Raw genomic sequence first — 27,971 nt, 5'->3', positions numbered from 1 at the left:
ACAAAGAAGAATGTGTAACATGTAGGCAAAATGTAGGTAAAAATATATATAATGTGTTTGGAAAGTACATTATAGCCTGAGGCTTAAATTCATGGCTGGAGTAAACCAAAGTAGCCCTTTGAAGTAAATACATTTACCCAGTGTACACTGAGTGTCAGGCTTTGGGGCAGGCTGGCAAACACAGTGCACTGTGGCAGGGTGGTTTTGTTCCAAGCAGCTTTTCTATTTCACTTTCTAACAGAGCCTTCCTCAGCTTCTACAGGTTGTAAATAACCTTCTGCTCCCTTTCCTCAGCTACCTACAGAGAAATGCAGCCTAAACACTGGACAAAAATCCATATTACAGAAAAAACATTTAAACAAGACAGGTGATATGTGTAACAAATATGAATGCACTGGCTGTCAGCAAGCTCAGTTCTCACTGATGCTGCTCTAGTAAGCAATGGAAGAAGAGGGTAAGTACCTCAGGAAAACAAAACAGAACAAAGCAAAACAAAAAACTTACTTTGCTGAATGGTATTTTTGACCTATTGTGTTTTCTGCCCTTAAGAAGCCAGTGAGGGTATAAATAGGGTTTAACATTTGGTGTGGCCAATGCTGATCAAAGGCTTTGCATGCACTGAGGTGTTTGTGTCAGTCGTTAAATGCCTGGTACCACGGGATGCTCTTGCAAGGTCTGAGTCTTTAAGTCAGGTGTCACTGACTCTCTGCTTTGTATAAATTTCAGGCCCCACCTTCAGGTTTTCCTGATTTCCTGACTGTCATGGTTTCAGCTAAGATGGAGTTAATTTTCCTCCTAGTAGCTGGTATGGTGCTGTGTTTGGGATTTTGGATGAGAATAATGTTGATACCATGCTAATGTTTTAATTGTTGCAGAGCAGTGCTTACACTAAGCCAAGGACTTTTCAGCAAGGAGGCTGCAGGTGCGCAAGGAGCTGGGAGGGGACAAAACCAGGACAGATGACCCAAACTGGCCAAAGCAATATTCCATACCCTGTGATGTCATGGTGAACAATTAATATGGGGTAGTTGGCTGGGGTGTGTGAGGTCAGCTGCTAGCATATGGGCTGGGCATTGGTCAGTGGGTGGTGAGCAATTGCATTATCACTTGCTTTGTACATATTATTATTACCATTACCATAATTATTATAATTTCTCTTCCTTTGCTGTCTTATTAAACTGTCTTTATCTCAACCGACAGACAACTTTATTTTCCTGATTCTCTACCCCATTCCATCGGGGGGGGGGGTGGAGGGGCAAAGAGCTGTGTGGTGCTGAGCTGCCTGATGGGTTAAACCACAACACTGACCAAGAGTTTTTCTGAGGAAGGAGATTTCATATTTTCACTTTTGCTAATACATTACTGACTACAAAGGTAGGCAGTCTCTAACCAGAGCCATGTTAGACAGGTGAGGGAATGAAAGTAACCATGATTTTAGAAGGACTACTACAGATAAATGAGGCTTATTGTGCTTCCACTACCAATTGGTGGGTGCAGAAGAAAGACTAATGCTAGGGAAAAAAAAGTGTTTTTTTCAGAAATACAAATTGTAATCCCACCTGTCTTGTCATTCCAGCAGAAACAAACCCAGCCTCTCCACAGCATCGCTTTGCCTTTCTGTCTCATTGTTAGCTATTCTGGCTTGGTCACCTACTTCTAAATTATAAGAGCAGCCTGGTACTGTCCAAACCCAGCTTCATAGCAGGAGACTATTTTTGACAAAATACAAAGAAAAATGGTATAGTGAAATGCTTGTTAGCAGTACAACTGCTGACTTTCTGAAGCATATGTCTGTTCATCTATGCAATCTACCTAATCTATCAACATTTTTTTTTTTTTTCCTTTCTCTTGCTTCTTTTCTTCTACCTTTTCTTTTCCCTTCCATGCTCCTAAATCTGGAATTTTATTCTAGCATGAATATTTCAAGTGCCCTTTTATTCTTGCATAATATTGATAGAATTTCATGGTCATGCTCCCAAAAAGCAATATATAGCAGAAAAGTTTGTCCATATTTTTTACCTGCTCAAAGCAAGAAATTACCAATACCATTGAAGTACCCAATATTAGTAATACTGTGGATGCCCTGTAACTTTCTCTCATTTTTTCCCCCTACATTGTCTTGTAAGTAGTGAAATCTAAAGCATGCCCACTATCAGTCAGCATGTCACAAAAGTAACAGATTAGATTAATCCGGCAAATGTAGAGATCTACATTGTAGACATATAATTCTGAGCTAGGTCTCCCTTCACAGTAGTTGCAGACAGGTGCTCATAAGGTGTCATAATAAAAACATTTAAAACAGGTTAGGAGAACTGCTCCCAAGGAAAACCTGTTTTCCTCTGTTGACCATAAAGCAAGCTCTGAATGACCTTTTGAGACTTAGACAATACAGATATCCAAAACTGATAGTTCCAACAGCAGTTGTAACCTGCTTGTGAGGATCTCCAACTTGGCATCCACCCAGCAGAAAGCCATGGCCTCTCTGTCTCCTGTGGTCTCTCCAGCCATGGGAAGCGATGCAGCTACCCAGCAGAGCTCCCAAGGGAACATGTGGCCATCCAGATCTCAGGGCGCAAAAGGAGGAACAGAGAAAACAATGATCCATTACTTGATGAGGATGGTCACCTCACAAAGGGAGGCATAGGTAAAGCAGAGATATTTAATGCCTTCTTTGCCTCTGCTTTTCACAATGATGATGGGCTCTGGGACCCCAGGTGAAGGACTGTGAATGATAATCTCCCAGCCAACCCTGAAGTTGTGTGGGATTTGCTGCTCCAGCTGGATGCACTTAAGTCTATGAGGCCCATTGGGATTCATTCCAGGGTACTCAAGAAAAGTGGCTGATAGCATTGTAAGACCTCTTTCAATCATTTTCAGCAGTGTTCACGGCACTGAGCCTGCTGGAATTCAAGAAGTGTTTGGACAAAGCTCTCACATATATTGTCTGAATTTTGTGTGATCCTGTATGGAACTGGGAATTGGACTCAATGATCCTTCTAGGTCCCTTCCAGCTTGGGATATTCTGTGAATCTAAAACTGATGAGGTAAGTCTGGTCCCTGTTTTCTGACAGTTGTGTAGCCCATAGAACTCCTTTGTATGCAGCTTCACAAATCCTGTTCCTGAGATAAACTCTTCAGAGACGCACCTGAACCCATTTTTCTCCTTTACTCTGAGAGCAGTAATTTGCTGAGGAAGCACCCTAAGCTCCAAAGATCTGATAGAGGCACAAAGTCTCTCTGGCTGCTTACCTATTTCCCAACCACCTGCTTGACAGAAGAACTACTTGCTTTTCAGTGATATGTGTGTAACTGCAAACTTCAAATCCCATGTGCAGTATGATCAGGACTGGTGGAAGGAGGGTAAGGAGTTCATTTGTTGAAGGATTAATGTCATACTTGCAGCCAAGTCCCCCATGACTGTCCTTCTCCTGCTCTGTACTGTTGTGGATGCAGTGTAGTTAGCAGCATTCAGACAGCAATCTTTACTGTAGTGACATACATCAGCAGAAGGTGTCTGGCACAAGAGTTTGATTCAGAGTACTTTCTTGGTCCCAAGCTCCCTAATAGGAAGGGGAGAAAAGCAGGTGCTTTCAAAGAGTGTGTCAGACCATCTCTGTCTGGTAGCTACATCTCTCCACTGTCTTCAGAGAAGCTTAGCCGCACTTCACCATTATTTGGTGACTCAAAAATACTAGATTCAGCTCTGAGTTTCAATAGATGCACAGTGGTTTTTTCTAACCTCTTGGCCTCCAGACTTTCATAGATACATCCTATCATTCCCGTTTAACCTTTTAGCAGTGAAGTGTAATGTAACAGACTTTATTACTCTTGAACATATGAAACCTAACTTAACTGAATGTGACTGGCTGGAGATCTGCCATTCAGACATAAGCACCTTTTGGGACCAGAGAGAAATAATTCTGAGCAGGACTGGGGGAGTGGGGGGAAGGAGATTATTATTTTGGTTGTGAGTGTGGCTTAAAAAAAATAACAACTAGAGCTAGTTCTACCGACCACTGCTGAATAAAAGAGCAGCAGTGAAAGAAGTGGCTGAAATGTTATCAGCCCTGTTTTGCAATCTGCTATTGCACGCCTTGCTAATTTTAATGTATTAAACATAACAATATACCACATATAATCCAAAATCATAAAAAGAGGCATCTATGGTTTGTCTGCCTATAACTGTTGGGCTTGCCTTTCTCACAAGAAATTGGCTAACTTCCATGATCCATAATTTGTCATGATCAAAGCACACTTTGCAAAGAATGCAGAAGATGATTTTGCTTAAAAATCGGCTGCTGAAACAAACATCTAAGCATTCGTTTATTTATTGTATGGCAGCATTAAAATAATTGGCAGCACTGCAGCAAGTGTATCAGTAAAATGTATTTGTGCTTCATGCTGCAACAAAATGATTTTAGTAGGGGCTAGCACAACCTGAATGCCAATAAGGTACTGAGAGCTGTGAAACATAACCACCACATCGTATTTGAGGTTTAGGATTTACTCAACTTACTACAAAATCAATAATGGGATCGTTTGTAACAAAATCTATTTGCTGAGAAGGAATGTCAGTGCAGGTATTCATCACAGGAACGGGATGCAGACAGTACAGTGCCAATGCCAAGGTTACAAATGAAGGTCTTTTACAGTATACTGGCTAATAGCTGACAGTTTCAGAAATGTTGGGGACTAACAGGATCTTAATGGGACAGAGTGGATGGGAAGACATTATGAAGTGGAAATATTCACAAAAATGTAGAATTATTTTTGATCTAATGTTTCCCCAAGACAAGCTGGAATAAGAGTCTCCTGTCTTCTGAATATTTTTGTTTTCTCTTGTGAATTTTATTTGCTGGCTAAGTGAATTCCTTGGTAGTAAAATCCCTATTTTTTTTATTTTTTTTTCTCTCCAAATCTCTTCTGGCCCATGGCAGAAGTGTAGCTTTACTTGCTTTTTATAGTTCATTACATTTTTCATTTGTATTTTTCCCTTTCTGCCTTAATTATGCCTTGGCTCTTAGTCTCTACAATCAGAATGTAAAGCCAAAATTATCATAGTTCAAAACACAGCTGTGGTTTCTGTGGGAAGGGTGATACAGGTATATTGCCCAAATAACTGTTCTTGAAAGAACTGGAGGTATTACCTTTCAAGCTTCCTATTCCAAAATAGAAGCACCTCAGGTGTGCAAAACCTCTTTTCTTCAATCATCTTTTGTAAGGGGTGGATCTCATTTGAAGCATTTAGATCTTTACGTTGTAGTAAGACCTAAAATGAAAGTTGTTAGTTTTGTTGAATTATAATTATTTTTTGTTCCCTTTGAATGTTCATTCTGTTTCTAGGCATGTTAACTGAAAGCATATGTCTAGACATGGCTAGATAAAAGAGTTATTAAAAAATTATTTGTGCTATCTGAAGGTATCAGTGTTCATGTAAGAAACAGTCTCTGCTGACTCTTTTGGTTTGGGTTTTTAAACACAATTACAATAGATTGGATCAAGCAAAGTCACAAACTTCTTCAAAATAAGGACTGGACCTGCTCTTCCAGCTTATTCTCACCAGCCTGTGGCCCTGAATGCGTGAAATGAGGAAGCAGACTGCCACCCTTGCTATGGTTTGCTGGTGAAGGGTGTGTTATGTTCGCAGAGATGCTGTCATCTCCAACAGAACAAATGGCCTCAGTCCAGGTTCTGATCTTTGTAGATAACTTTGGAGTAGGGAAATCCTAATCTATGTGTATGAGAGTTATTAGTCATTCAAACTATCTCTGTTTATCTTCCATAAGTTGACTTTGCTTGGCTGTGTAGAAAGTGCAAATGGGTAAGCACAGACCAAATTAGAAACTTAGGAAGTTTGGATATAGCATCTTTCTTTCTCTGTTTTGTTTCTGTGTCATGCCAGAATATGTCAGCTCTAGAGTAAGAACTGGACTGCTCATAACGATGTTGAATTTAGACACCAATTGTAGGTACTCTGAATGGTGGTATAACCTCTCATCAGAACCTAGGAAAAAAAAAAAAAAAGGGGGGGGGGGGGATGAAGTTTGCCATAGGTGAAAAGTCCAACATCATTTAAAAATCTGGAACTGGTAATCTTGGCTCAGGACCTACAATATAATGTTGAAGTTACAGAGAAGAAAATGATTCACTGTATAACAGATTAACAGAAAGTGCTAAAGGTTATGAATCTGCTGGAAGCACAGCAGGAGGAAAAGTGATTGGTGAAAAGTTGCCTTGATTTCTTAGGGAGAATTAAAATGGATAGTTTGATTTGTGTGACTGACAAAACAGTTTTGGAGTGTGCTGCTGGAGGTGCGATAGCTGAGCAGTAAAAGAGTAGGATGCCGGTGGGTTAAGTACCCAATTAAACTTAATCGCATATCTTTAAACAACCACCACAGCTGCAGCACCTGGTATCTGGCCATTATCATTACAAGTTATTTGGCAGAAAAGGACAAAAAAATTTGCAATAAATGCCTACTAGTATGGATGATAGTACTATCAAAATGTTCTTCAGCAAGGAAAAATCAACGGTGTATTCACACCACAAATAAGTATGGAGTCTCTAAATCTTATAACACAGCCAACATCTTTCTGACAAGTGACTCAAAGGTAGAGAAATAAAATAGTGACTAAGAAGTTCTTAAATCTTTAAGGTGTAAATGACAGCAATCGATTCAAAAGACGAAAATCTGGAAATATAGTCTAAATGAATGCCTGAGTAATGACAACTGTGTCAGCACAAAGGAAACGAGTTTAAACATTGTTGTAATCAGAGATTTTTAAAACATGATTTTTTTTTTTTTCCTTTGCAGAATCTGATACCAACTAAATGAATCCCTGTGTAATGAGTCAAACCTACCATAGATTTTAGTGAGTTAGTCTAATATGGTGGCAGATGGTATAAATTGGTGCAAAAAATTGGCGATAGGTATTAACTGGAATCTGATGTTTTCAGGGACTCATATGCATACAATCCATGAGTTCCATCAGAAATCACAGATTTTTAAGGGGCTGGATGAAAGCATGAACTTAATTTATGCTCACAGACTATTCCTTGCCTTTAAATTGTCATTAGTCTTCATTCTGAGTTAGAAACGAGTGTATGCTAGGAAGTCAAAGTATGGAAACTAGTGACAGTCATTAAAACTCAGGTTTGGTAATTCAAATAAAAATCTAATTGGACAAAAAGCTGACTACTGCTGCATGATAAGACAGTTTTTCCAGATCTCCATTTCAAGGATGACTTGAGAGAAGGACTTGGCAAAAAGGCATTCAGCCAGCTTGGAGTAGCTCTCCCTGGTTGTTTGAAATGCGTTGGAGAAAAGAAGTCCAGGAAACAGGATTCTAAGCACAGCTAAATACTACTCAGCAGTGAGAAGAGAAAAGTCAAGGACAGTGTATGACACTTATATTTGTTTGTTGTTGTTTAAATTCTAGTATTCTGTCTTTAGAAAAAAAAATACTACTTTAGCAAATCGTCTTGTACGCATTTTATTTACGATATATTACTTACCAAAGCATTATTTCCTATGATTATTGAATTCTTCCTTTTCCCTGCTCCTTCACCTTAGTTTTGTGTTGCAATTTTTTATGGTCAGAGACATTGCAGAAATGTATATTCCCAGAATAGCTCAAGTACTTTGCAGGTGTACCCAGGCACTCTCTGGAATGCAATATGATCCTTCCTCATAACTGGCATTTTATCCAGTTTCTAGCTTAGCTGCAAGATACCAATATAATTTTTGTATGTCAAGTGCAGATACAGAAATTCATCTTGGCTCATAAAAGAATAGAGACAGTTACTGAAGTATTTCTCCTCTTATCAATCCCTTACTATGCATTAATGAAAGGTACTATATGCTCTTGAATGATTGGTGTCCTGAGATGAGGACCTTATTTTTTCAGGCCATTAGATCATATTTTAAGATCATTACACCAGTGCCAAGGCATAAGACAGGAAAAGTTAGTGATAGAGAGAGAAAAAACAGTAGTCCAAACTTATTTCTCATAATGATTTGTACATAAATAGGGTGAAATCTTGGAATACCAAATGTTCTACATGCAGTCACTAGTCATCAACAGAAGAGAGTCAGCTCCAGACAGCAATGCACAGAGAAATAGAAAAGATCTCATGGTGTCATCTAATATATCCTCTTGCCTGAAGGCAGTATCAACCTTTTCTTTGTTATTCCTAACAGATGTTTGTATAACTTGTTCTTAAGGGCCTCTGCAATCTCTCCAGACAACCTATTATAGCTCTTTATTATCTTCACTACTAGAACAATTTCTTCTTTCTTTGTAATAACTATCATGATCTTTCGTGATGTTACCGAAGTCCATTGCTTTTTGTCACATCTATCATGAAGAATGTCCTCTTTCTTTTTCTGTCTGAAGAGCATTCTCTAACACTGACTTTACTGATCTTCCTTCTTGGATCTGTTGTTTTAGATTGTACACAATTCCTCCTGCTCTTGTCTGGACTGTCTCCAGTAAATTCCCATCTTGAAATGTAGTCCTCCAGATGGGACACCCCAAATTAGGCCTTACCATGCAGCAGGAGATGTTGGTGAATTACATTTCTGTTTCTATGACCTATTACTATACTCAGTCTTTTCACACAGCATAACATTATAGATTTGCACTTAGCTAACTATTCTTCTTAACTCCCCATTCTTTCCAGTAAGTCTAGTTAATTATTTCTACAACATTTTATGTTCATTTCAGTTGAATTTTGTCATATTTTTCCAGTTCACATTCAGAAACCTGCCTCCAAGGTATTAGCAGCTAATTACTGCCAGTGCCCTGACACTTAAAGGTCACCACACTCTACGAACCTAGTACACACAGTAGTCCACCATCGAGGTTATGGATGGGTGGGTTAATGAGGAGCACCACAACCAGAACAGACACTTGCAGGACCTAGGGTCATTCTTAATCTTTTCATGGTAACGTAGAATGACTGATAACTACTCTCTGTGAAGGATCAAATGGCTAGTTTTATACCCATCTCTTCCACATCTTAGAAGGGTTGAAACATCATCCTATAAACCTGTCTGTCTTTTGCTGTTGACTATATAGAGACAATTAAATTCCTAAGGTCCCAGATAGACTTTTAGATTTACCAGGGAAAATACCATCCTTTATAACCCCAGGATAATCATGCAGTCTTATGTGAGCCTAAGGTTTTATATTTTATAGGGATTTTCCTATTTTCTTCCACGTAATCTGATTTAGTTACTTTTTGAACTGAAAAAAGTTCCACTTGACATCAAGGAAAGTATTCATGTCCTGTGTAGGTAGTTTGGTCTCCCAGCTCTACTGTCCTAAATTGGCTCTTTAGATTAAACAAATCCAAAACAAAGAATCGGAGACAAATTCTCTATCCTTCTTCATCCTGTGTAGAAATTTACGTATTTAAATCAAAACAACACTTTCACATTATTTACAACATAAAGCGATAAAATTCACAATACTGAGGCATCTGAAACAAATACCCACCAAATCTCAAACATTAGCAATGTAATTATCCCAAGGGGCAATTTGAAAAATTAAATATTATTTCAAGTTATTATATTCAACTTTCCTAGGAATAACTCAATCAAAATGCAGGATTTCTTACTTAAATTATTAATTTGCGAATATGACAAGTACCATTTCAAAAATAAATAAAACCAAGCAAGCAAATAAATAAAGACAAAACAAACAAAACCTCTAGATCAAGGTGGGAAAGGTGGGAAAAAAAGATTCCTTTTTTTTTTTTTTTTCTTTTCCTTAGAGTCATGGAACTAAGATTAAATGCTAAAATATTTAGAAAGTAAGACTAAATTCAGTTGGCAAAACCACAAATCTTCATGCTTTGAATTTCCAAAATAAATAAACTATTTTGTAATATTGATATATTTGAAGGGTAAAAAAATATATGGTGTGCATCAGGCTTAAAGATTGTTCATGATGACTCAGTGATTAAGAAAGTATGAAACCTGGGAGTGTTTTAATAACAAGCAGTATGTTATATTTTCTGGTGTTGGGCCATACTTCAGTCAAGGTAAAACACATAGGCAACTCATGTATTAGCAATAAACAGCTCTGGCTATGTTCCCCCTGGCCGAGCAAACTTGAAAATATTTCTGTTCTCTTATTATCAATAACATCTTATTTATGCCTTTTTTTTTTTTTTTTTTTTTTTAATAGAAGTTACCTTGAAAATTAATTGTAGTGAAAGATTATTGGTGATAGACTCCAGCCAAACTAATTTAATGCCTACAGCTTAAGTGTTTGGGCACAAATATATTAAGACAGAAAAGATGTTGGGAAAATCTAGTGGCTTTTTGGAGAACTAGATATTTTGAGTTTTTAGCTATGAAAGCCTGGAGTTTGTATTGACCATTTTGGTGGGGTGAGCCATTTCTTGTCTCCCTGTGTTCAGATCCTAGTTGCATGTAGGCTGTGTCATGACTACACCTGTCCCTGACTTTTTCATTCTTCTCATTCCCTAAATGGAGAATTAAAGATTCCCCTTCTGCTGTGAAGCCTAAAATCAGTGTGGAGCTATGGTGTCTGTCTGCCTCGGTCCACCCTAGGTGTCCCAGTGGTGGAGCTGTGCTGGAAGCAAGCTAATGACAAGAGCATTGCAGGATGTCAGCAGTCCTGCCTGTGCAGCCCTGGCTATTGCTGGGTGCAAGAACTTCAAGAGTTTCTGAAGATGCTCTACATTATGCTGAGTTGAACTGTCCCTACTAACTCTACGCACTAGGGGAACGGATATACAACCCTGAGTTCTTTTTACAGTCTTTGATGTTTATGTTGCATTACACCATTGTTTTCAGAAAGGATTGTTTGCCTTTTCTGTACTGGTCTAATTTTTGCAGATGTTTTCCTGTTGCTCTACCTTGTAATTTGATTTAGGAGGTGGGATGGAGGCGGAGAGATTGTTTAATTAAGCAATGCTTAATGTTTCTGATGCCAAACCAGAATCAGAAAAAAGTCTGAGGCTTCAAAGTCAGAAGTGAGTTGAATAGAATATATTTCTTTTTCTTCTGTTCTTTTTTAAGTGGGAGAAAGAGACAGACAAAGACATAATACATGTACACATTGCACCTTCTGTGGGTCTGACTGCCTTTATTTATGGAGATCATCCCTCATGTCCAGCTGTCTTGGAAATCTTACCTACCCTATCTGTCATTATAGATGTTTCTTCTTGACAAATATGCTTTAGGGGATGAATCAAATATTATTGAGCTGTCACTGCTTACAGGTAGTTCAAGAGACGTCCCCTCCCAGATTAGTTCTTCTCTTGCCTTTGGATATTTTAATAGATTCTTGTATTAGAAATGACCTCAGGTCAGTGGTTACAGAAACTGCAAATTGGAGCTCCAGTTTTCTCAGCAAACCAGTCAATTTTGCTAGCTGCCCTCCTCTGGGCAGCTTTCAAAGCCTATTTGATTGTTAAACTGGGAAGAAAAAGCTGAATTCCCCTGCAGTAGCAGATGTATTCTTATGTAGGCACCATGGAGAAAGTAAAAGTTGAAGGACCAAGCTGGGGAGATTCCATAATGGTTTTCTGTCAGAAATTTAGTTCCAAAGCTTTATGTTTGTATTTACATGGAGAACAGCTGGACATTGACACTTTGAGGTCCAGGGATATGGCCCTGGACTGTCAGAGAATGTGCATAGCAGTACCTTTGGTGGACAGGATGAGATGGGAACACCCATTGCAATTTTGCTGCAAGTTCTCATCACTGCCTTTTACTTTGTTCAGCTCTGGGCGCCCATGTCCATGTGCCACAGCTGGATTGTGTGCACACTTGACAGCCATATAGGGGCTGAAGATTTTATCACAGTGGATCCTGTGAATGTTGAATGCCTGTAAAATGGCTATCAGAAAGAGCTAGATCTCCTTATTAATAAGTACATAGTCAGATGGCATCTTTTCTCTCCCACATTACCCCAAGTAACTCCCTGCCTTCAAGTATGTAAAATAGCAAAAAAGCTATTTTGCTGTTCCAGATACTGACTCACTTTCCCTGGATACTTCCCAAAAACTCACTCAGTAAATAACACATCCTTCCCTCTCTCCAAAACTTTCATAAATCTCATCTCCTCCTGTAAGTTTCAGACTCTGGAGCTGAGTTCTCCTGCAGAGGACTGCATATGAGCCTCTTGTATTGCCAACCTTAACCTTCACTTTAGGATTTAGTTGCTACTGTCACGTTTATTAGTGCAATCAAAGCTGAGTCCCCTAATTTCCAGCCAATTCAGGACACAAACTAAAACTGAGGGTTTCTGCCTCTCCACACTCTTGTAATTTTGAAGAAAACAACCACCTGAATCTTTTACAGTTGTGAAAAAACACAGGAAGGTATCACTATGAGTCACAAATCCCTCTTTTGGACAAGGGAATTTCAATTTAGGGTTAAGGTAACTTAGGGTTATCAGTCCACAGTGGTGTTTGAAGCCAAGCAATAAGGTTTTATCCTTTCTGACCTTGCATGCTAAATTTCTATACAATACAGAAGAATGTGTAAATATTTAATTCAAGACTACCTTCTAGAAAAAGCTTATTGTCTTCATAAGTAGCTATTCAATTTCTATTTTTTTTCTTCACGTTATAGATTTAGTTTGAGCCCCTCCAAAAGGAAATTTACAGATAACTAATAACATCTTTTAAAAATATTTATTTATAACACATACACAAACATTGTATATACATGTATATGAGCCTACATTTAAGTACATTTTATTACATATTCATATATGCAAACATGCAATTGGTTACACATATAGAATCATAGAATATCCTGAGTTGGAAGGGACTCATAAGGATCATCAAATCCTACTCCTGGCACTGCACAGGTCTACCCAGAAGTTTAGACCATGTGACTAAGTGCACAGTCCAATCGCTTCTTAAATTCAGACAGTCTTGGTGCAGTGACTACTTCACTGGGGAGCAAGGTTCCAGTGCGCAACCACTCTTTCGATGAAGAACATCCTCCTGATGTCCAGTCTAAACTTCCCCTGCCTCATCTTAACACCATTCCCGCAGGTCCTTTCACTGGTGTTTATGGAGAAAAGGTCTCCTGCCTCTCCACTCCCCCTCACAAGGAAATTGTAGACCACAATGAGGTCCCCCCTCAGCCTCCTCTTCTCTAGGCTGAACAGGCCCAGTGACCTCAGCCACTCCTCATATGTCTTCCCCTCTAGGCCCTTCACCATCTTTGTCGCCCTCCTCTGGACCCTCTCCAACAGTTTAATGTCCTTTTTATACTGTGGTGCCCAGAACTGCACACAGTACTTGAGGTGAGGCCGCACCAGGGCAGAGCAGAGCAGGACAATCACTTCCCTCGACTGACTAGCAATGCTGTGCTTGATGCATCCCAGGATACAGTTGGCCCTCCTGGCTGCCAGGGCACACTGCTGGCTCATATTCAACTTTCTATCAACCACAAACCCCAGATCCCTCTCTGTGGGGCTGCTCTCCAGTGTCTTGTCACCCAGTCTGTATGTATAGCCAGGGTTGCCCCATCCCAGGTGCAGGACCTGGCACATATTATTATAATAAAAAAACTTGCACCTGTAAATGGCACATTACTTAATATGGGCTTTTATATGGTTATATCCTAGATGGTCACTCCTGAAAAAATTAAAATGCATACTGAATTTTTCTGAGAATTAGTTTCCTGATAGCATAGCTTTTATCAGTGACTTTAAGGTCTGTTATGTTGATTATATGCAAATATGTATTAAGTGATGTTTTTCAGTGAGTGACCATTTTGCGTGGAAACTTTCTCAGAATGTATTAGGACAAGTTAATTCCCGTGAGATAAAAAAATAAATTAAAAAAAAAAAAAATCTCAACACCTCTGCTATAGGTTTCTCTACAGTATTTAAAGTGGCTGGGGGACCAGAGGACCTTAAGGAGGCAATATAGGTTGTACTTTACATTTGAGGTACTTTTGGCAATGGTTGGAGACCATTGTTTCAGCCAAGAGTGACATTTGTACAACACCAGTGAGTTTTGCATTATCAAGGCATGCTCCTATAGAATCTCCATGGTTCACAGCTGTAGCAATGCAATTTGTTTGTGCTGCTTTGTAAATTTAAGCTCTCCCTTTGCATGTTTTACTGACAATAGTTTCATGTAATGGTTCCAACCAAAAAGCCTAACAAGTGATCTGACTCCTCTCAGCATCTGGCTTTTTGGCAGTGCTCTTGGGAAGCCCATGTGGATGTCTCCTGACATGTTTAATCTCTTTACCATCAACTTGTATGCTAACGCTGGCATCAGATTTGCATCTTCTTAGTAGCAGTCATTGAGCCCTGTACAAATAATAGTTTGTTTAGTTTGTTACAGGTAACATTAGCATATTGTTCATTTTGTATGTTTTCATAAAAGTACATCATCTGTATTTAAAACAGGGAAAAAATCTACTATGTTTTTGGTCTGCCATCCCTGTTTTCAAGGAGGAGTTACAAACCTTGCATGGAGTAAGTACAAGGAAACTTTTTTTTTTCCCTTTTTTTTTTTTTTTTGAGAAATGTTGGTGCTTTCCCAGTACAGTTACACAAGTAGTATGAACTGTAATTATAAAACAGAACAGATGTTGGAAGGTCATTGTAGAACCAGGAATGACACATCTTTAGATTTAACATATTGGTCTGATTCCCAGGCAGCTGATTCTCCCTTGATTATTAAACAAGAAAAGAGTAAGTGTTTGGACCAACCTTTTGTTTGGTGTTCATGCAGCATGTAACACAACAGGATGCTGGTCCATCAAACAGCAATGATTGATTGTAACTCCATCTCCATGCCTGTAATGGGTTTAAGCAGTAATTACAGTATCAATGCCAAAAGATTTGCAAAGGTCAAAATCAAAAGGGAGAGAAGACCCCTGTCCCTGTCCCTGCCACCAGGAAAGTAATTGTTATGAGTGGCTCCAGTAATAGCAAAAGTGCTGAGCTTGCTTTTTTGGTCCTACATTAAAAACTTGATTATGCTTCACTGGTGTGAATGCCTCACTGGCAGGTGCTGCATACTGATGACAGTCATTTTTCTTCCCACTTGAAGTTGACCATTGCAGCTGTCCTTGTAGAAAAATAAAAACGCAATCTCATTATAGTTTCAGCAACACTCTTGCAGAACAACAAAAGAGGCTTAAAGGGAGATGTCCCCTCTAGTAACTCAGCAGTGATGGGTAGCAGAGATCGGTGCAATAGGGGAGTCTTTGCTCTTGGTTGGATCACTGTGCTACCCCAAAGAGACTGAGAATGTCCTGGTTTTGGCTGAGAGAGAGTTAATTTTCTTCATAATGGATGGTATGGTACCATGTTTTGATTTTAGGAGGAAAATAATTCTGATATTACATGGAAGTTTTAGTTGTTGCAGAGCAGCACTCACACAGAGCCAAGAACTTTTCTGTTTCTTGTGCTGCCCTGCCAGTGAGGAAACTGGGGGTGCACAAGGAGGTGGGAGGGGACAAAATCAGGACAACTGACCTGGACTGGCCAAAGGAATGTCCCATACCATCTGGTGTCATCATAAGGAACAATAAGAAATGGGGAGAGTTGGCTGGGGAAAGGATACTGCTCAGAGATGGGATAGGCATCAGTTGGCTAGTGGTGAGCAATTGCATTGTGCATAACTTGCATTGTTTCTATTCCTTCCTTTTCTGTCCAATTAAACAGTTTTTATCTTGACCAATGAGTTTTACTTTTATTATTATTATTATTATTCTTTCCCCATCCCACTGTGGGGGTGTAAGTGAATAGCTGTGCGCAACTTATCTGCCTGCTGGACTAAACCACAACAGAGATCATAGTCGTTTGGAGAGAAGAAGGCCTGAAGACATTTTATTGACATGGAAGTGCTTGCTGGGGATGCTGTCAGTGCAGTTTTTTAGTTCAGGATTAGCCTGTGCCACAGATGCTTTGACCATCACTGCCTGGTCAGCAATGAAAAGGCCACAACACACAAAACGGTTAGAGGAGGTGAGAACGGTGAGAAGCAAAATGCTCATACTCCTCCTCCCTCTCTTCCCTCTTTCCCTCCTTCCTTCTGTTTGCGGCTTACCATGTAGCCCTCTTGCCTCAGAGCCCCTGTGAACTGCATCTTCTCTGCTCTTGATGCCACAGCATCTGTTTTGTATGGGAGGGACAATATCCTCCCTCATTCCCATTGACTTTGGTATATGTAGGAAAGAGTATCTTACTCAGGCTGTGCCTGATCTTCCTTCTTATTTCCACTGATGTCAAAGCAATGCAGTTTACTTTGCTTCTGGAATGCCATTCTTGTCATCTGTCAGTGAGGCTGGAGATTGAAGCCAATCTCTTGAACACTGTACTAACTTAATTTTGGTGGTTAAAATAGACACCTCTTAGCTATGATGCTTAAACTAGATACAAATGAATTCATGTATGAACAGTAAGTGAATGCCAACATATTTTTTCTTGCAATAACGTTTTCCTCCAAATGCCTAGTTCTACTTCTAGTCATGTAATAAATATTAATTAATAACTATTACTCATATTCTATATATAGTCTATCAAAATGATCCTTTTCAACCTTTGTCTATTTGCAAATTCTTACTGCTTTTCCAAAAGCAGGTACACAGATCTCATTTTTCTAGGGAAAATCAACTACATTGACAAGTTCACTGAGGATACTAAACTGGGAGGTGCTGTTGATTTTCTGGAGTTCTGAAAGGCCTTGCAGAGGGACATTGGACAATACTCAAGGACATGAAGTTCAACAGAGGAAAATGCCAGGTGCTGTACCTGGGACCGAATAATGCCAAACAGGCCCAGACAGGGAAATGTGTGGCTGGGGAGCAGCTCAGCAGAAATGGACCTGAGGGTGATGGTCAACAGTAGGCTCAGCATGAACCAGTGGTGTGCCCTGGCAGTCATTAAACACATCATGGCCGGCTGGTCAAAAGCAGTAATTCTCCTGCTCTGTTTAGCTGGTAGGGAGGCATGTGCTATGAGGGGGAGCTGAGGACTCTTGGGCTGTCCAGTCTGGAGAAGAGAAGGCTGTGAGGCAGCCTCACTGCTCACTGCAGCTCCATGAGGAGGGAAGCACCAGAGAGGTGCTGGTCTCTGCCCCCTGGGACTGATGGTAGAACACAAGGGAATGGTACAGATCTGCACCAGGGAGGGTCAGCCTGGGCATGAAGGAAAACTTCTGTGCCATGAGGGTGGTCAGATGCTGGAATAAGCTGCCCAGCAAGGTGGTTGATGCCCCACACCTGTCAGTGCTCAAGAGGCATTTGGATAATTATTAGCCTTTAAATTTTGCTTAGCCCTGAAGTGGTCAGATGGTTGTACTCCATAATCTTTGTAGATCCCTCCCAAATGAACAATTCTATTCAATTCTAAAAGCCGTCCTAAATCCATGATTGTTCTACTCGCTCAGATTATGATTTCAGAAGATATGTAGTTTCAGGAAGTGGCACCAGAGGATATCAAAATAGTTAAAGAAACTGAATTCAACTACTTAGACTCTGGTTTAAAATTCAACTTCAGTTTGGAAATGACTTCACATTTAACTAGAAAAAGCATGAAAAAAAAACACACAAACACACACACACACACACACACACACACACAACAAACAAACAAAAAAACACTCAATCATCTTCTGTTCTTATCCACCTAGTTTTTCTACAACGTACACAGAACAGAGCATCATTTCAAATCTTATGACAGAGGAGACATTAGCTTTATGTAGTCGTTTATCAGAACAAGTATACACTTTAATCCTTATATTTAATAGCTGCTGAGTTCTGCTCTACTTGTCCGTGCAATGTTTTATAATATTAGGGTATCCTTGCTTGCCATTCTGCATTGATTTCATCCTTTATTTCCTCTTTTTATTGAGCTTTTGAATTGCTTGCTTTATTTTTTAAATTTCATTTTCCATTATTTGAGTTCTCTTTCTAAGCCCTAAAACACACCTTTTGTCACTGAAACACATCTTACCTTCTGTACATATCTTCCTCTGTTCAGCTAGACAAATGAAAGGGAGATAAATCCATCAGTGTCTAGAGACTGTTTTGCATGCATCTACTATTCCTAGAAGTTCCTAATTTCAGGTTTTCATAAGGCAGGGAAATAAACCAAGACAAATCACTACAAGCTTTATTTTTTATACTCTTTACCATTGTCTTTACTTTTGGTTTCACTTGCAGACACTCTACAGGGGTAAATAGACCTTTAAACTAGCTCTTTATGTGTATTCTTTTTGTCCCATTTATGTAATTTTTTCCCTTTATTTCCACTTACGGCTTTTAGTAAGTCCTATTGACCAATTCACTTTTAGTTTATTTATTTATTTTTTTTTTTCGTTGTCATTCCCTGGGTTATTGTAAAGCATGAGGAAAGACTCTCTCCAAACTAAAAGCCTCTCAAACAAAACTCAATTCTATGCTTGATATGTTTATTTGCTTCCAAAATATTGTAATTATTGCATGGTATTATTATTATTATTATTATTTTAGAGACCAAAATCTTTTCACCAATACATTGTTTGCATGATTTCAATCAGATGCAAAACCTGATTATTCTCATTTTAAAGGGAAATCTATTTTTTCTGGTAGCAGGTATAAGTTGATGAGCAAGATTTACTGGGTGGCAAATAACGCTACCTAGTTATGCTGCTTCATAACATGTCTTTAGTTTGTGGTGCATTTGAAACAGTTTAAAACGTCCTTCACAGTAGTGAACTACAACTGCAGAGAGATTCTAGTAACACAGCTAATATAAATAGTGTAAGAAAACTTAATTTCTGGGTTCATGCCCAGTTTTTTGACAGCTATATTCATCAAGTAAAGGTTGAAAGGTAGGAAAGAGCTTTAAGAAATAATGAGAATTTAGAAATAAGATATTAATCTTATCAGAGTTTAGTTAGAGGAGACTGGGTGTAAGCCAGGATTTGAAATTGGAGATGCAGAAATTAATGGCAGAGAGTGATATGGGTTGTAAATCACATGCATTTACGTGCCATCAGTCTTGTCATACAGATGGATTGTACCATGACTGACAATTGAGTAAGTATTAATTTGTAAGGATCAAGATGTTGGAGTTAATAGAATTTGATCATCAGACTCACCAAAGGTATGGAACTGAAATATTTAAATGACATAAGAGTGAGGAATAATAAGACAAAAAATGAGTTTGAAGAAACCTAGGAACCCTATGTTTTTCCTCTTCTCTTCTGCTGTAAATGCTTATTTTTCTCGTGAATGTCCTTTGCCCATTCCTCAAACAATCTCAGACAATCTCATCTACTTCCCGGACAATATTTTTGTCATTAGTATTTATTTATTTATTTATTTATTTATTTAACATTACTACTTCTGTTACATTTTGATTTCCCTGGGTGCAACACAGAGAAGCTCCTCTAGATGTGATTGCTCTTATCCTGTACATGAAAGTGGATTTGGGACAGAGGATGAAGTGCTCTAAAGGATTAGCTGACAGCAGAGGTTTACAAGATCTTTTCCTCCCTCTCTCTTTTATTCCTGCAATGGGAGCAGTGATTCACAGGAACTGGGTGTGATCCCTAGCAGGGAACTGGCAGAAGACTGTAGGTAATTATTTTGGCACGGGCCTTCAGAGAAGATGGACTACAATGTTACCTAGCCCCTTATGTTTTCTTCCACCTTTCTATATGTCTTCCATAATCACATTCTAGTCAATATTATGGTCAGCAGCTGGGGAGCCTTTGACTGCTCTATGTATATTGAAATTTTGTTGCTTCTTTCTCCATATCAGTTTTATGAAATGCTTTCTGAAAAGAATAAGCAGCATAAAAGTAACAGAAAGAGAACATTTGTTGAAAGTAAAAGCTTGTAAGAGGAAATGTGTGCTTGGTGTGTTGTGTGCTTACTAGCTGATTATCCGTAGATATTTATTAGAAGCAATGATCAGTTTAGTTTTATATTTATTATTATGTGAAAGTCATAAGCATGTTAAGATGTTGTATGGCATTGTGGGCTTGTTTGGCATGTGATGATTTTTGTGGTATTTGCCTGGACCTTCATCTGTGCAGTCTAACGTCCAGACACGCACTCTGCATATGCCTTTCTTGAAAGGCAGTTTTGAAATGAACATTTCAAAGCTTCATTTTGAGAAGATCCTGTCTGTGGACCAGAAAACTTAGATGTATATGGCTTTTTGCTACTTTGTAACGCATTGTGCCATGCTGAACAGGCATATGTATTGTTATAGGGGCATGGTCTCACTCTTGTGAATGCAGAAAACTAGAAGAAGAATAATATTAATTGTTGCATCCACACACTTGTGTTTCCTCACCTTCCCAGTGCTCCTTGGCAGAAAGAAGCTTTAGCAAATATTTAGCATTTATACTCTTACTGTGCCATCAGCAAAATAGCTCAGATAGTTGAAGAAGTAACCAGACAAGGAACGAGGAAGCATAGGATCTAATCCTTCATCTGGCCCTGATGATTTTTTCCCTGTGGTTCTATCTCTTTATTTGACAAGTAAAGCTACCACGTGCTACAGAGTTGTGGCAGGAATAATAACATGGAATGTATCAATAAATAAAATACACAGAAGTCTTAGCCAGATCAGGCCCTCAAAGATCACGTGAAAGATAAAAGCTGAGGAAAATGTAAGTAATAAGCAAGTTTAGCTTTGATATATTCTTGTTTCTGTCTGGACAAAATTACAGAAGTTTTAGGTATTCAGAGGCTGCAGTTTATACAACACTAGGAGCACTAAAAGGTGTCAGAGTCACTGCTTCTCTTGCTGTTGGTGTAGGACAAGACACAGTGATAAAATAGTTTTTAACATCAAGTTTGAAAGTATCAGCAGTTCACACAATTAAGCTGGTGACTCAGCAAATTACATCTTTTAAAATTTCCCCAGCTTTGACACATCATGGGGTGATTTTATGTCCTACTGTTTTTACATCCTTGTTGATATCTTGAATTAGCCAAGCATCTGTTACCCCAATGAAATCAGATATCTGTTTTAATATGGTTGTTTTCAACACTGCAGTGTGTTCTGATTATTCTTTGTATTTAAAAAGAAAGCATCCACTTCTATTCTTTTTTTATTTCTTACAAAAGAAAATTATTTGTTCCATTTGCTACTCCTTTTCTAGCAGTTCAATTAGATTTACCTACCAATAGCTTCTACCAAAGCTTATCCTTATCTGATTTGGTATCCTTTATATGAAAAAATATTATATTCAGAAAAGAAGTATTCTGAAATATATACCCATTAAAGGACTTTCATTAGCTCTTTTTACACATTCCTGGGGTAGCAATGGCAAGGATTTTTTTTTTATTATTATTATACACGACATATTCTGACCATACAGCCTTAATTTATGCATGAAATGTGTTTTTTTTTAATGTTATTCTGTGACAGGATGACTTCTTTTTCAGGTTCAGCATGGCTTAACATTCTTAATTTTGTGTGTGTGTTTCAAATAAGGGAGAAAAATGCTGTTCTGAGATTTTGGGGATAAATTTGGACCAATTCTAGGCAAATAAGTGACGTTGCTCCAAATTTACTTTGTGTAAGAGTACTTTCTGGACATGCACAAACTTTTATATCTTTACAACACTCAGGGGAAGAATTTCTAATATATTAATGATGTTAATGAAGTTGGTAGACATTGATATATGCTGATGAAGTGTTTTGTACTCTCATTAGTCACGTGTGGGGTAACTCACAACTTCAAGAAAATAAAATCAGTATATTTTCTTGGAACTCAATAGATAGAAACTTTCCTTAAACTTATATGGGTTACTCTTGGGTTATCTGTTATTACTCTAGTGTCTCTTTGCCAGATGGTCATATAGATTATTTCTGCAGGTTCCATGTGATGTATACTCACGATATCCCTACAGGTGAGGTCAGAATTCAACCTTTAAAAACTCTGTGCCAACAGCCAGTTAATGAAGTGAATCTATTCCACATACTTCTTGCCCAATTGCAACTCATAACATGTTATCATAGAAGATTTATCAAAGTCCAAAATGTAAATCAGATAATGGAGCCATTTATGAGGTAACTGGGGCTTTTCTGTAAAATGCTGTAAGTATCACTGAGGAGATAACATTCAAAAGATTTCCCTAATATAGATATGTGTGCCAGCTGCTAGATTCAACAGTGATATTGACATTCAGTGTTGCTATTTAACCACTCCAATTCAGCCACTTTCTCCTAAAACATGTTTCAAATGTGCCATCTCAAAGTAATAGAGAATTATCTGGATCTGGGGGAGAATACTTTAAAAGCTAGAGCTTCTGACATACTGAGGCAGGGCCTCTAACTGTTACAGAGATGCTACATCTCTTGTCTTTTTGTAGGTCACAAGTAAATAATTTTGAGAAAAGCTGCACCAAGCAGTCAGCAGTGATGTTAATTGATGGATATCACAGAAATCAGATAAAGTGTTTTTTGTCATCTAGCCTCACAAGTTAGGAATATACTTCTTTTCTAGTGGGAGTTATTGCCATTCACATAAACTCTAGAGACCTCAACCTGAAGAGCTGGAAAGGGGGATTTGCTCAAACTAAAGCTTACTCATGCAATGTATTTGCTTATTTCTAATGCAAAATTTCAAAGTGTTTTTCAAATGCTTATAATTTAAGGGATGTAGTTTCTTATTTCAGAATACACACAAGTTTAAAGAGTTTTTTTTTTTGTGCCATCCATGATTATATCCCTTGCCAGAATTTTCCTTACAGACTTGTGGGACCACCTCTGCTCTTCTTCCTGGTTACTGTTCACGGAGTTTAGTGACCCTTTTTTTGCCTGACTTCCTTCCTTCAAGTGTTCTATTCTGTTAAAACTACATAATATATGCTTCTCTATATAATCTAAAAAGTAAATTCAGCATATGCACTTTCATCCTTTGGTCACTTTGTGGTTTAGATCACAACTCACAGCAACATAAATTGAAGTTGGAGCCAAACAAACAAACAAACAAAAATATTTAAGTATAATTATCAGCTGGTTAAATCATAAGACACATCATCTAATTAACTTGAAACCCTAGTTAACAAAGTCCAGTATTTAATACAAATTTTAGTACAAATTACTTCCAACAATATTATACTTCAAGTACATGCAGTACTTCCTCATAGAAAGGGGAAGAGAAAGCAAACACTAGATAGATATTAGTCACTTTGCTCAGTCCATATACTGCAGTCATAAGTGTTAGAATCTGCACAGAATGGGAGAGGTGTCATTGTTCACAGCCACCCTTTGCCCTTTACTCATTAAATGGGAGAAAGATTATCTGCAGAGCTGGAAATGAGAACTGCTTGAGATCACACTGTATATGTGGCTATTTTTCAAGTGAGTATTGTTAAACATTTAACAATAAACCAAAATATTTACCACAAAATGTGTTCTGACAGATACCATTTAAAAGCTTTGATTTTTCTCATACTGCTACAGCACAAGTTGCTCATCATTTTTATTTTAGAAAATGTAATACGAAGCTAAAACTGATACAATATAAAAGTACAAGTAGAAGAAAGTCATAACCTTTGATCCAGATCTAGCTATAAATACTCTCATTAAATGACTGGAGACTGTGAATAACTGATGCTGTAGGCTATATTGAGGAAAAAAAAAGACAACATGCAAGATCTCCATCATCTACTGCTAGCCTTGCCCCAGGAGCATGTTTTCTCAAACCACTACAAAATACCAAAAATACATTTTAGCAATGGGGTACTACCTAGAAACAAACTGAATGAAAAACAGCAAGCCTGGTACAAATCAGGACTCAGCTCTGGTTGTGAATATGAAATAAAATATTGCATACATCTTGGAAAGTGATATACCATGTTTGCAATTTACAGCATTGAAGGAAAGGCTCCAAATTGTAGAAAACAAGTATCCAGATAATCTCACAGGACAGTGGTAGATTATAGACAGGGCAGACTTTCTTGGCCATTTGATTCTCTATGAGTGTATTTTGTTGATGTGATGTTGCATTTAATAGGAAGGGTTGTTGGGAGATGCTGATTGATCTGAAATGTAGAATAAGTTCATTTGTGATCTATTTCATGCGGGTCTAAGTCACAGTGAAGATATGGCAGACATGTCCTTAAGGATGCAAGCAGATGCATAGGATTCAGTACTCTAGCAAAGCTGGACAGCACATACCAAAATCCATACTGCTGCATACAATTGCTCCTTGAGTTGTTTATGCTTTAATTTTACCACTGAGCATTCTACAGATGTATTCAATCCTTCTCACATCTTTCCAATATTGTCTTTATTCACTTTTACCATCTAATCCATTCACCAATCACATGAATTGATCACTCAGGTTACAGGACCCTTCAGTTTATGGAAAGAGGAAAAAATGCAATCGAGCAGGCATGACATGCATATGATTACACACACATATACAGGCCTGCAGGGGCTTACTTTCTGCATGTGCATTTGCATGGAAAAATGGTATTCCACATTAAATTCTCACACACAGGTGGGAGGTTCCTGCCCTGCTTCCCTCGGGACAGGGTTATGGTCTGAGCAGCTGTGCCAATATAGGGCAATTGTGGGCCATTTGGATGCTACTTGAATTGACCATGCTACCATGTTCATTGCTACTTGCAGAAGTCTGTTTTCTAATGTGAAGGGAGAAAAAAATAAAGGAGAAAATGGAGTGGGAGCAACCATATCCTATGCCAGAAGAATATATTTTCCTTTTTTTGCTATTCATGGGAAAGGAATAGTTGGAACATTTATCCATGTGACTGGATTCCTTGGCCCAGTGATTTCTACCAGTCCAAAGAGAAAATTGTGGCATAAATTACTTTTCTTCCATTCGAAAGACACATTTAAAGCTCAACCTGGCAAAACTACCTCTGTTGATTCAACATGTCCTTAACTGATGTCCCAAACACATAAGATAGGAATAATGGTGCATTGTGTTTAAGACTGTAAGATAAGTTTCAATAAAACCAGTCATAGCTTTTTTATGGTTCTGGACAAATACCTCATCTCTGCTGTCTGTACACTGAGGGTAAAATTGCTGTAACTCATGTCAAAATCCTTACAAGGATAATTCATAAAGTCTCAAGACGCACTGACATATCACCAGAGGGACTATATTGATAGATAAAAGCCACTACACTGTCAACAAATGTCTTACTGGTACATACAAAAAATGATGAGCTTTTCTTACTCTGTTGGGTGTTCTGAAAAACTTCGCTTGTATCAGTAAATACCCCATCTCAGTCAGTTATTTTAATTGTAAACTGAATTTTCTAAGTGCAAAATTTGTAGCCTGGAAAGTTCATACCTGCATTAAATAAAGAGATGGATTTGCCTTAACAATTGGAATAAGTAGATATTTTCCTTGATTAGCAAGTTGTGAACTGCTACATTTATTATTGGAGGGAACCAGACAGGAAATAGTTATGACAGTTTGTGAGCTACAGGTTATTACTTATGAGCAATTCCAGACATATCCCATGAACCAGTCCTCCATGAGGTCTGAAATTGAAGTAGCTGTTCCATCTTTTGAAATCAAACAAAAGTGTTTTGTATTGTTCAAGATAATGGCTAGGAATATGTGCAGCAAAAAGATATCATTTTCAACATCGGTAGTGACGTCCTTTTTCTTTCTTTTCTATTTGAAACAAAGCTGTCAGCCAAGAAAGCAACCCTCTAATCTGTCAGAAAAGATATCACATTGCATCACAATGAGTAGCAAAAGAGTTGCCAAAATATTTTATAGAAATGGCAGGTTTAGCATGTTCAAATAATCATTTTATTGAAAAATCTCTCATTAGAGCAAACTACTAATGAAAGGTCAACAAAACCATTAATTGTTTTGAATTAACTAAACTATATAATAAATTCATATACTGTACACAGGAAATATTGTCAAAAATTGGTATGCTTTTTTGTTTGGGCGACTTGTTAAACGGTTGAATAATATACCTCTAGATATTGGAAGTTTTATCTTTCACCTGTAAGAGGATTAGGGCCAGCCATATATTCTGTTTGGGAGTAGGTGATGCCCTGCATGGCCTCTTGAAACCCTCTTCAGTGTCATTTCCTACTTCTGTGTTTCTGGAAACAATCTAGACAAAGCTGACCAACCTGGTAGGCCTGAGTACATAGCAGACCAACTTAACCAAGGTATTCTATCTTACTGGGCATACATTTACTGCTACTACTATGAGCTTACCACAGCTGGGCACTCAGAGTTTGACATACTGGATCAGGCTTGTAGTCCTTCAGCACTGGCTTGCTGGGTCTGAGCAGAATCCTCTTGTAGTCTTTAGAGACATGGTCACTGTTGCATTAAGGGGTGTAGCCGATTAATTGTTACGGGTCCGGCTGGATGCAGGGTACTGAACTATCACAATCACAGATTCACCAATAACGCATTAACCGATATAGGTCTGGTCGTATTCAGAGCACTGAACTACCATGGTCACGGATTCACCAATAACGTATAACTGCCCTTACTCTAGTCGCATTCAATGAGAACTATCATGGCTAGGAACAATGCAATCAAGTGCAATTTATTACAGCAACAGGTACGCAGGTTCTTTGGATTGCTAGCGATAGTTACTGTCTGCAAAAGCAAGCTAGCATGCATGAATACACAGGTGCGCAGTCTGGAAATTAACGCCTTAAAAGGCACAAACACTATAGAGATTTCTAAGTTTCTGTGGAGACACACAGTATAACCAAGTGTTTAAATCTCACCCAAATGTGTCCCAATGAGGGGGGAAGAGAGGATCAGCCCATCGACTGATCCCAGGAGTCAGGAGGTCCTTGGGATGGTGTATTCCCCCGTGATGGTATCTCCCCTGATGGTGGTATCTTCCTTAACAATGGTACCTTCTCCGACATCCCCTCTCTCCTAGGCCCATTTATATTATTTTCTATCTTTTAGGTGGAGCTTGAGTGACTCTAGTCATATATTAGTTATGATTGGTGAAAAGTTTTCCCGTCTCTGTTTAAAGGAATAGGCTCTGAGAAATTCAGAGTGCATGCTCAGTGAGGGGTGATAGCACCTTGGAGGTGGGTAGCTTTTGGGATGGAGGTGTGTTTTGGTAGTATAATGATATTATAATGAGCAAAAGTACACTAAAGTACAGCATTTGTCAAAACATGAAAGGTCGTTGGCTCAGGGTAGCAAAAAGTGTGGTTTATTGATCTCGATGTGCACATGAACAATCAAGTCCATGCCTGGTCACAGAGCCTTGCCGTGGTGTCTCCACTCCACTCTATGCTCCATACTGTTCCTTAGAGCCAGCACACCAGGTTCCCCCAGTGTGATAGCATCTAAGGTTGGAAGCCTAGGGAATGCTCAGGTAACGCAGCTACACCCTACTCTGAAAGCCTCTTCAATGCTGTACATTTTCTTTAAAATGTCAATGATAGTTTTATTTTCCTAGTTACTTTAGGCAACTGCACCACAGTCACATACTGAGACTCTCTGCTCGATCACTTCTTTGCAAATTATGTTGAAACTTCCTACTCCTAGCTACTCCCTGCAAAAAGCTGTACCTTTCCTAGACAATACAAATTTTCAAATTGTTATGGTAGGAAAAACAGAGCAAAATAACTTTGCAAAACAGCTTCTTAAACAAACACAACTTTCACTCCCCAGGGAGAGACTAGCCAACGACTATACTCAACATCTTTCTCACCTGGTGGTCTGTAAGTTATTGCATTTTCCTATTACAGTTAGCTAGATGCCTAAGTGCAAAATATTAAACAAAATCTCTGTCTTCATTGCTGCCACATTTTTTAAAGCCCTTCTGACTTTGATAACTGTTTGGGATAAAAAGATACCCTTCTTCAGCTCAGGCTTCCTTCCATGTTTGGTTCATCAAAGCTGCCTGCAAAGCTGTTTGAAGATGTTCTTACACACTTTCCTATCCAAACCATTTTTTTCTTTGCTTACTTCTACTCTACTTCTTATGTTTAGTCTGCTGTATTTGTACTTCTTG

General features: G+C 38.5%; 2 long non-coding RNA genes across 2 annotated transcripts in view; both read left to right on the top strand.

Moving 5' to 3' along the window:
- Positions 1-27,971, top strand: part of LOC118168168 — a 140,329-nt gene that overhangs the window by 101,519 nt on the left and 10,839 nt on the right. The window lies entirely within an intron of this gene.
- On the top strand, positions 251-26,826 carry LOC118168161. The gene is made up of 3 exons (XR_004751395.1): positions 251-262; positions 10,929-10,933; positions 26,695-26,826. It is a non-coding gene; the product is annotated as an uncharacterized LOC118168161 (long non-coding RNA).

This window comes from Oxyura jamaicensis, chromosome 1, assembly GCF_011077185.1.
Source record: "Oxyura jamaicensis isolate SHBP4307 breed ruddy duck chromosome 1, BPBGC_Ojam_1.0, whole genome shotgun sequence".
NCBI lineage: Eukaryota > Metazoa > Chordata > Aves > Anseriformes > Anatidae > Oxyura > Oxyura jamaicensis.
Note: the sequence above shows the minus strand (reverse complement) of the source record. Positions and strands in the feature narration are given on the sequence as shown.